At 41.2% G+C, this 10,024-nt stretch overlaps 1 long non-coding RNA gene across 1 annotated transcript; it reads right to left on the minus strand.

Moving 5' to 3' along the window:
* Positions 1–713: 713 nt before the first annotated feature.
* On the minus strand, positions 714–7,452 carry LOC125904044 (uncharacterized). The gene is made up of 3 exons (XR_007451361.1): positions 7,267–7,452; positions 5,182–5,284; positions 714–1,006 (listed from the first exon to the last, which is right to left on the minus strand). It is a non-coding gene; the product is annotated as an uncharacterized LOC125904044 (long non-coding RNA).
* Between the last annotated feature and the right edge of the window lie 2,572 nt (positions 7,453–10,024).

A 10,024-nucleotide genomic window follows, 5' to 3' on the forward strand; every position in this document is an offset into this window, starting at 1 on the left:
TCATTACTCGCCGTTTGGATTTTGTGGCCTCCATAAGGTGAGATGTCAGAAAACGTCCCTGACGATCTTCCAAAGCTGGCCCATAGGAAATGATGAATGGCAGCAGGGGGGAGAAAGAGACCAATCTTCGGGCTTTTTCTAGCATTTACAGCGTCTCCATACTTTGTGCTACAGACTCCATTCCAACTCTCAAATGTTGCCACAGGTCTCATCTATTCACTCATGTTTTCATCTTTTTCATATCTTTTATCGTTTTTGATCGGTGCCTCTCAAAGTACCATGAGCAAAAGTGGAGAAATTCTCAATTTACAATGGGTGTGTATTGCACGGAATGCTGTGAGCTAGAGTGGAGAGGGCTCTAAAAATCGTCTAAAACTTTTGTCTTTAACTCGCTGCCATGGCCACAATTTTCACTGTACAGACACAATTTATACCACAAAATGTAGGAACATTTGTCCTGCTCGCAGATATGTTGACATGGAATCTCTCACACGTACACATTTTTGCTGAGTGGCTCCAAAGCGAAGGGTGCGCCGATTTTTCTCTCATTCACTCCCATGTAAACTCAGAGGAAAAATTTCTGGAAACAGCTTAGGTGCAACACATTTTAAACTCGCTCCCCTGACCACATTTTTGACTCGAGAAATATAAAATGCGGCACGTGCGTTCACGAGAAGTGGCTGTCTCTCAAAATCACTTTATTTTCTTGCTTGGACCAACGGTTTGGGCATGCGAAGCATTTGTTCGAGGAGTTAAAACCCATTATAAACAGCCTTTGGTGAGCTGCTCTCCTTAGCTGTCTGTGTGTGCCACAGGTGCTGACAAGTCATTAATCGCCATGACAACGGCTGCACACACACACACACACACACACACAGCCACACGGCTCTCTGTCTGTGTGTCTCACAATCTTTAAAGGACAGATTACAGCAGCAGAAACTTCATTTGAAACAGCAAATACACATTATTAACCCCTACAGTGCCAAAATGGGCTCTCTAGCGCCACCTAGACACTAAAATGGCCACTGCAGCCCATAGGAATGTCGTATCAAGATCAAACCAAAACTGGTGTGTTTGACTTACAAATCACGCATTGACACCCATGACCTGATTCCAACAGGAAGTGAGCTATTTGTCCTTTCAAAGTAAGATTTCGCCTCAAACGTGGTCTCAAGAAAACACATCTCCTCCTACACCGCTTTATTTTATCAGTTTTAAAGATGCACACATGCCAGCTCAACTGCTACTAAACAGATCTTCTGTATAACTTTATCTCTCTCATCATCACATTATTTTCATGATTGGACCAACAGTTTGGACCAACATTTACACAGTAGATTTATTTTGTTTTGTGTTGTTTTTGTCGTCTCTTCCTCAAAATAAAGGAAGAGGAATCTGATGGGAAGAAATTTGCTCATTTAATTTGCATAATGTGACATCACTTGTACATACCTACAGCTACAGAAAGCATTCAAACATCAAAACGTTCAGCTCTGTAAGGATTTTCTGATGTTTGTGGCAATATGTCGACATAAGCTGGGGGCGGAAATGGGCGCAAGTGCGAGGTCCCGCCAAACGCTGCTTGCAGCTTTAATTAGGGACCGAGCCCTAAGGCAGAGGACTGCTCACAGAGCAGTCCTCGCCGAGTCCTCGCCCTATTGTTTTTGCTGTGTTTATTATTATTCTTTATTCTTTATTCTTTCTTCCACCGCCTCTTTGAACTGGAATTTGACCCCCTAAACATGCTCAAAAACTCACCAAAATTGGCACGCACATCAGAACCGGTGAAAAATTTTATAAAATGGTGACATTAACCTAAAGTGCCAAAATGGGCTCTCTAGCGCCACCTAGGCACACAAAATTGGACGCCACGGACTGTAGGAACTTAGTAGAAACATGAAACAAAAAGTGGCGTTTTCGTTTCATCAAGACCTAAAAATCACGCGCTGACACCCCTGACCTAAATACAACAGGAAGTGACATATTTGCCCTTTCAAAGTAAGATTTTGCCTTAAAACTGCCTTTCCTAAAAAAATCATCTTCTCATACAGCGTTTATCCTATCGACTTCAAACTTACACAGATTACAGATCAATTCCTTCTAATCAAAAGTTGTGCGTAACTTTTTCATTACTCGCTGCGTTTGGATTTTGTGGCCTCCATAAGGTGAGATGTCAGAAAAACGTCCTGACGATCTTCCAAAGCTGTCCCATAGGAAATGAATGGCAGCGGGGGGGAGAAAGAGACCAATCTTCAGGCTTTTTCTAGCATTTACAGCGTCTCCATACTTTGTGCTACAGACTCCATTCCAACTCTCAAATGTTGCCACAGGTCTCATCTATTCACTCATGTTTTCATCTTTTTCATATCTTTTACCGTTTTTGATCTGTGCCTCTCAAAGTACCATGAGCAAAAGTGGAGAAATTCTCAGTTTACAATGGGTGTGTATTGCATGGAATGCTGTGAGCTAGAGTGGAGAGGGCTCTAAAATCGTCTAAAACTTTTGTCTTTAACTCGCTGCCATGGCCACAATTTTCACTGTACAGACACAATTTATACCACAAAACGTAGGAAAATTTGTCCTGCTCGCAGATATGTTGACATGGAATCTCTCACACGTACACATTTTTGCTGAGTGGCTCCAAAGCGAAGGGAGCGCCCATTATTTTCTCATTCACTCCCATGTAAAGTCTGACAAGAAATTTCTGGAAACAGCTTAGGTGCAACACATTTTAAACTCGCTCCCCTGACCACATTTTTGACTCGAGAAATATAAAACGCGACACGTGCGTTCACGAGAAGTGGCTGTCTCTCAAAATCACTTTATTTTCTTGCTTGGACCAACGGTTTGGGCATGCGAAGCATTTGTTCGAGGAGTTAAAACCCATTATAAACAGCCTTTGGTGAGCTGCTCTCCTTAGCTGTCTGTGTGTGCCACAGGTGCTCTCAAGTCATTAATCGCCATGACAACGGCTGCACACACAGACACAGGGCTCTCTGTCTGTGTGTCTCACAATCTTTAAAGGACAGATTACAGCAGCAGAAACTTCATTTGAAACAGCAAATACACATTATTAACCCCTACAGTGCCAAAATGGGCTCTATAGCGCCACCTAGACACACTAAAATGGCCACTGCAGCCCATAGGAATGTCGTATCAAGATCAAACCAAAACTGGTGTGTTTGACTTACAAATCACGCATTGACACCCAGGACCTGATTCCAACAGGAAGTGAGCTGTTTGACCTTTCAAAGTAAGATTCCGCCTCAAACGTGGTCTCAAGAAAACACATCTCCTCCTACACCGTTTATTTTATCAGTTTTAAAGATGCACACATGCCACCTCAACTGCTACTAAAGAGATCTTCTGTATAACTTTATCTCTCTCATCATCACATTATTTTCATGATTGGACCAACAGTTTGGACCAACATTTACACAGTAGATTTATTTTGTTTTGTGTTGTTTTTGTCGTCTCTTCCTCAAAATAAAGGAAGAGGAATCTGATGGGAAGAAATTCGCTCATCTAATTTGCATAATGTGACATCACTTGTACATACCTACAGCTACAGAAAGCATTCAAACATCAAAACGTTCAGCTCTGTAAGGATTTTCTGATGTTTGTGGCAATATGTTTGATATTTCTAAATAATTCACAGTGAGAGAAAATGGGCTGGGGCGGAAATGGAGTCGAGTCCATAAATGCTGCTTGCAGCTTTAATTATTATTATTATTATTCTTTATTCTTTATTCTTTTTTCCGCCGCCTCTTTGAACTGGAATTTGACCCCCTAAACATGCTCAAAAACTCACCAAAATTGGCACGCACATCAGAACCGGTGAAAAATTTTATAAAATGGTGAAATTAACCCCAAAAGTGTCAAAATGGGCTCTCTAGCGCCACCTAGGCACACAAAAATGGCCGCCACGGTCTGTAGGAACGTCGTAGAAACATGAAACCAAAAGTGGCATGTTTGTCTCATCAAGACCTAAAAATCACGTGCTGACACCCCTGACCTTAATCCAACAGGAAGTGATGTATTTGCCCTTTCAAAGTAAGATTTTGCCTTAAAACTGCCTTTCCTAAAAAAATCATCTTCTCATACAGCGTTTATCCTATCGACTTCAAACTTGCACAGATTACAGATCAACTCCTTCTAATCATAAGTTGTGCGTAACTTTTTCATTACTCGCTTCGTTTGGATTTTATGGCCTCCATAAGGTGAGATGTCAGAAAACGTCCTGACGATCTTCCAAAGCTGTCCCATAGGAAATGAATGGCAGCAGGGGGGAGAAAGAGACCAATCTTCGGGCTTTTTCTAGCATTTACAGCGTCTCCATACTTTGTGCTACAGACTCCATTCCAACTCTCAAATGTTGCCACAGGTCTCATCTATTCACTCATGTTTTCATCTTTTTCATATCTTTTATCGTTTTTGATCGGTGCCTCTCAAAGTACCATGAGCAAAAGTGGAGAAATTCTCACTTTACAATGGGTGTGTATTGCACGGAATGCTGTGAGCTAGAGTGGAGAGGGCTCTAAAAATCGTCTAAAACTTTTGTCTTTAATTCGCTGCCATGGCCACAATTTTCACTGTACAGACACAATTTATACCACAAAACGTAGGAAAATTTGTACAGCTCACAGATATGTTGACATGGAATCTCTCACACGTACACATTTTTGCTGAGTGGCTCCAAAGCGAAGGGAGCGCCCGATTTTTTCTCATTCACTCCCATGTAAACTCAGAGGAGAAATTTCTGGAAACAGCTTAGGTGCAACACATTTTAAACTCGCTCCCCTGACCACATTTTTGACTCGAGAAATATAAAACGCGGCACGTGCGTTCACGAGAATAGGCTGTCTCTCAAAATCACTTTATTTTCTTGATTGGACCAACGGTTTGGGTATGGGAAGGATTTGTTTGAGGAGTTAAAACCCATTATAAACAGCCTTTGGTGAGCTGCTCTCCTTAGCTGTCTGTGTGTGCCACAGGTGCTGACAAGTCATTAATCGCCACGACAACGGCTGCACACACACACACACACACACACAGCCACACAGCTCTCTCTGTCTGTCTCACAATCTTTAAAGGACAGATTACAGCAGCAGAAACTTCATTTGAAACAGCAAATACACATTATTAACCCATACAGTGCCAAAATGGGCTCTCTAGCGCCACCTAGACGCACTAAAATGGCCACTACAGCCCATAGGAATGTCGTATCAAGATCAAACCAAAACTGGTGTGTTTGACTTACAAATCACGCATTGACACCCATGACCTGATTCCAACAGGAAGTGAGCTATTTGACCTTTCAAAGTAGATTTGCCTCAAACGTGGTTTCAAGAAAACACATCTCCTCCTACACTGTTTATTTTATCAGTTTTAAAGATGCACACATGCCAGCTCAACTGCTACTAAACAGATTTTCTGTATAACTTTATCTCTCTCATCATCACATTATTTTCATGATTGGACCAACAGTTTGGACCAACATTTACACAGTAGATTTATTTTGTTTTGTGTTGTTTTTGTCGTCTCTTCCTCAAAATAAAGGAAGAGGAATCTGATGGGAAGAAATTCGCTCATCTAATTTGCATAATGTGACATCACTTGTACATACCTACAGCTACAGAAAGCATTCAAACATCAACTGTTCTCAAAGCTGACTGCATGTTTGTGGCAATATTTCTATTTCTAAATAATTCACAGTTCAGCTGTCTCATTATGAGAATATTTTTCCATTGGTCTAAGGCAGGACTGCTCACAGACAGTAAAGCACCCTAAAAGGTAGTAGTTCTCACTTTGATCTTTGGTCTTTGACCCCTAAAACTCACCAACACACATCAGAACCCCTTTTATAAAATGGTAATAACCTAAAGTGCCAAAATGGGCTCTCTAGCGCCACCTAGGCACACAAAAATGGCCTCCACGGCCTGTAGGAACGTCGTAGAAACATGAAACCAAAAGTGGCGTGTTCGTCTCATCAAGACCTAAAAATCACGCGCTGACACCCCTGACCTAAATCCAACAGGAAGTGACATATTTGCCCTTTCAAAGTAAGATTTTGCCTTAAAACTGCCTTTCCTAAAAAAATCATCTTCTCATACAGCGTTTATCCTATCGACTTCAAACTTGCACAGATTACAGATCAACTCCTTCTAATCAAAAGTTGTGCGTAACTTTTTCATTACTCGCTTCGTTTGGATTTTGTGGCCTCCATAAGGTGAGATGTCAGAAAAAAAGTCCTGGCGATCTTCCAGCTGTCCCATAGGAAATGAATGGCAGGGGGAGAAAGAGACCAATCTTCAGGCTTTTTCTAGCATTTACAGCGTCTCCATACTTTGTGCTACAGACTCCATTCCAACTCTCAAATGTTGCCACAGGTCTCATCTATTCACTCATGTTTTCATCTTTTTCATATCTTTTATCGTTTTTGATCTGTGCCTCTCAAAGTACCATGAGCAAAAGTGGAGAAATTCTCAATTTACAATGGGTGTGTATTGCATGGAATGCTGTGAGCTAGAGTGGAGGGGGCTCTAAAATCGTCTAAAACTTTTGTCTTTAACTCGCTGCCATGGCCACAATTTTCACTGTACAGACACAATTTATACCACAAAAACGTAGGAAAATTTGTCCTGCTCGCAGATATGTTGACATGGAATCTCTCACGTACACATTTTTGCTGAGTGGCTCCAAAGCGAAGGAGCACCGATTTTTTCTCATTCACTCCCATGTAAAGTCTGACGAGAAATTTCTGGAAACAGCTTAGGTGCAACACATTTTAAACTCGCTCCCCTGACCACATTTTTGACTGTAGAAATATAAAACGCGACACGTGCGTTCACGAGAAGTGGCTGTCTCTCAAAATCACTTTATTTTCTTGATTGGACCAACGGTTTGGGTATGGGAAGGACTTGTTTGAGGAGTTAAAACCCATTATAAACAGCCTTTGGTGAGCTGCTCTCCTGAGCTGTCTGTGTGTGCCACAGGTGCTGACAAGTCATTAATCGCCATGACAACGGCTGCACACACAGACACAGGGCTCTCTGTCTGTCTCACAATCTTTAAAGGACAGATTACAGCAGCAGAAACTTCATTTGAAACAGCAAATACACATTATTAACCCCTACAGTGCCAAAATGGGCTCTCTAGCGCCACCTAGACACACTAAAATGGCCACTACAGCCCATAGGAATGTCGTATCAAGATCAAACCAAAACTGGTGTGTTTGACTTACAAATCACGCATTGACACCATGACCTGATTCCAACAGGAAGTGAGCTATTTGTCCTTTCAAAGTAAGATTTCGCCTCAAACGTGGTCTCAAGAAAACACATCTCCTCCTACACCGTTTATTTTATCAGTTTTAAAGATGCACACATGCCACCTCAACTGCTACTAAACAGATCTTCTGTATAACTTTATCTCTCTCATCATCACATTATTTTCATGATGGGACCAACGGTTTGGACCAACATTTACACAGTAGATTTATTTTGTTTTGTGTTGTTTTGTCGTGTCTTCCTCAAAATAAAGGAAGAGGAATCTGATGAGAAGAAATTCGCTCATCTAATTTGCATAATGTGACATCACTTGTACATACCTACAGCTACAGAAAGCATTCTCACATCAGCTGTCTGTGGTGCTGCTGACTCATTTAATCGCCATGACAACTGCTGCAGCTTTAATTATTATTCTTTCTTCCGCACACGCCTCTTTGAACTGGAATTTGACCCCTAAACATGCTCAAAACTCACCAAAATTACAGCATCAGAACCGGTGAAAAATTTTATAAAATGGTGACATTAACCCCTAAAGTGCCAAAATGGGCTCTCTAGCTCCACCTAGGCACACAAATATGGCGGCCACGGCCTGTAGGAACGTCGTAGAAACATGAAACCAAAAGTGGCGTGTTCGTCTCATCAAGACCTAAAAATCACGCGCTGACACCCCTGACCTAAATCCAACAGGAAGTGACATATTTGCCCTTTCAAAGTAAGATTTTGCCTTAAAACTGCCTTTCCTAAAAAAATCATCTTCTCATACAGCGTTTATCCTATCGACTTCAAACTTGCACAGATTACAGATCAACTCCTTCTAATCAAAAGTTGTGCGTAACTTTTTCATTACTCGCTTCGTTTGGATTTTGTGGCCTCCATAAGGTGAGATGTCAGAAAAACGTCCTGGCGATCTTCAAAGCTGTCCCATAGGAAATGAATGGCAGCAGGGGAGAAAGAGACCAATCTTCAGGGCTTTTTCTAGCATTTACAGCGTCTCCATACTTTGTGCTACAGACTCCATTCCAACTCTCAAATGTTGCCACAGGTCTCATCTATTCACTCATGTTTTCATCTTTTCATATCTTTTATCGTTTTTGATCTGTGCCTCTCAAAGTACCATGAGCAAAAGTGGAGAAATTCTCAGTTTACAATGGGTGTGTATTGCATGGAATGCTGTGAGCTAGAGTGGAGGGGCTCTAAAAATCGTCTAAAACTTTTGTCTTTAACTCCGCTGCCATGGCCACAATTTTCACTGTACAGACACAATTTATACCACAAAACGTAGGAAAATTTGTCCTGCTCGCAGATATGTTGACATGGAATCTCTCACACGCAACACATTTTTGCTGAGTGGCTCCAAAGCGAAGGAGCACGATTTTTTTCTCATTCACTCCCATGTAAACTCAGAGGAGAAATTTCTGGAAACAGCTTAGGTGCAACACATTTTAAACTCGCTCCTCTGACCACATTTTTGACTGTAGAAATATAAAACGCGACACGTGCGTTCACGAGAAGTGGCTGTCTCTCAAAATCACTTTATTTTCTTGATTGGACCAACGGTTTGGGTATGGGAAGGACTTGTTTGAGGAGTTAAAACCCATTATAAACAGTCTTTGGTGAGCTGCTCTCCTGAGCTGTCTGTGTCTGCCTCAGGTGCAGGCAAGTCATTAATCGCCATGACAACGGCTGCACACACAGACACAGCCACAGGGCTCTCTGATCTGTGTGTCTCACAATCTTTAAAGGACAGATTACAGCAGCAGAAACTTCATTTGAAACAGCAAATACACATTATTAACCCCTACAGTGCCAAAATGGGCTCTCTAGCGCCACCTAGACACACTAAAATGGCCACTGCAGCCCATAGGAATGTCGTATCAAGATCAAACCAAAACTGGTGTGTTTGACTTACAAATCACGCATTGACACCCATGACCTGATTCCAACAGGAAGTGAGCTATTTGACCTTTCAAAGTAAGATTCGCCTCAAACGTGGTCTTCAAGAAAACACATATCCTCATACACTGTTTATTTTATCAGTTTTAAAGATGCACACATGCCAGCTCAACTGCTACTAAACAGATCTTCTGTATAACTTTATCTCTCTCATCATCACATTATTTTCATGATTGGACCAACAGTTTGGACCAACATTTACACAGTAGATTTATTTTGTTTTGTGTTGTTTTTGTCGTCTCTTCCTCAAAATAAAGGAAGAGGAATCTGATGGGAAGAAATTCGCTCATCTAATTTGCATAATGTGACATCACTTGTACATACCTACAGCTACAGAAAGCATTCAAACATCAAAACGTTCAGCTCTGTAAGGATTTTCTGATGTTTGTGGCAATATGTTTGATATTTCTAAATAACATTTTGCTTGAGTGGCTCTGTTAAAATTCTTTATTATTCTTTCTACGCCTCATTTGACCCCTAAACATGCTCAAAAACTCAGAGGAGAAATTTTTATACATTTAAAGTGCCAAAATGGGCTCTCTAGCGCCACCTAGTCACACAAAAATGGCAAATGACGTCGTCTAGAAACATGAAACCAAAAGTTCGCTCATCAAGACCTAAAACGCTGACACTGACCTAAATCCATCAGGAAGTGAAATATTTGACATTTCAAAGTAATATTTTGCCTTAAAACTGCCTTTCCTAAAAAAATCATCTTCTCATACAGCATTTATCCTATCGACTTCAAACTTGCACAGATTACAGATCAACTCCTTCTAATC

This window comes from Epinephelus fuscoguttatus, linkage group LG16, assembly GCF_011397635.1.
Source record: "Epinephelus fuscoguttatus linkage group LG16, E.fuscoguttatus.final_Chr_v1".
NCBI classification, from domain to species: domain Eukaryota; kingdom Metazoa; phylum Chordata; class Actinopteri; order Perciformes; family Serranidae; genus Epinephelus; species Epinephelus fuscoguttatus.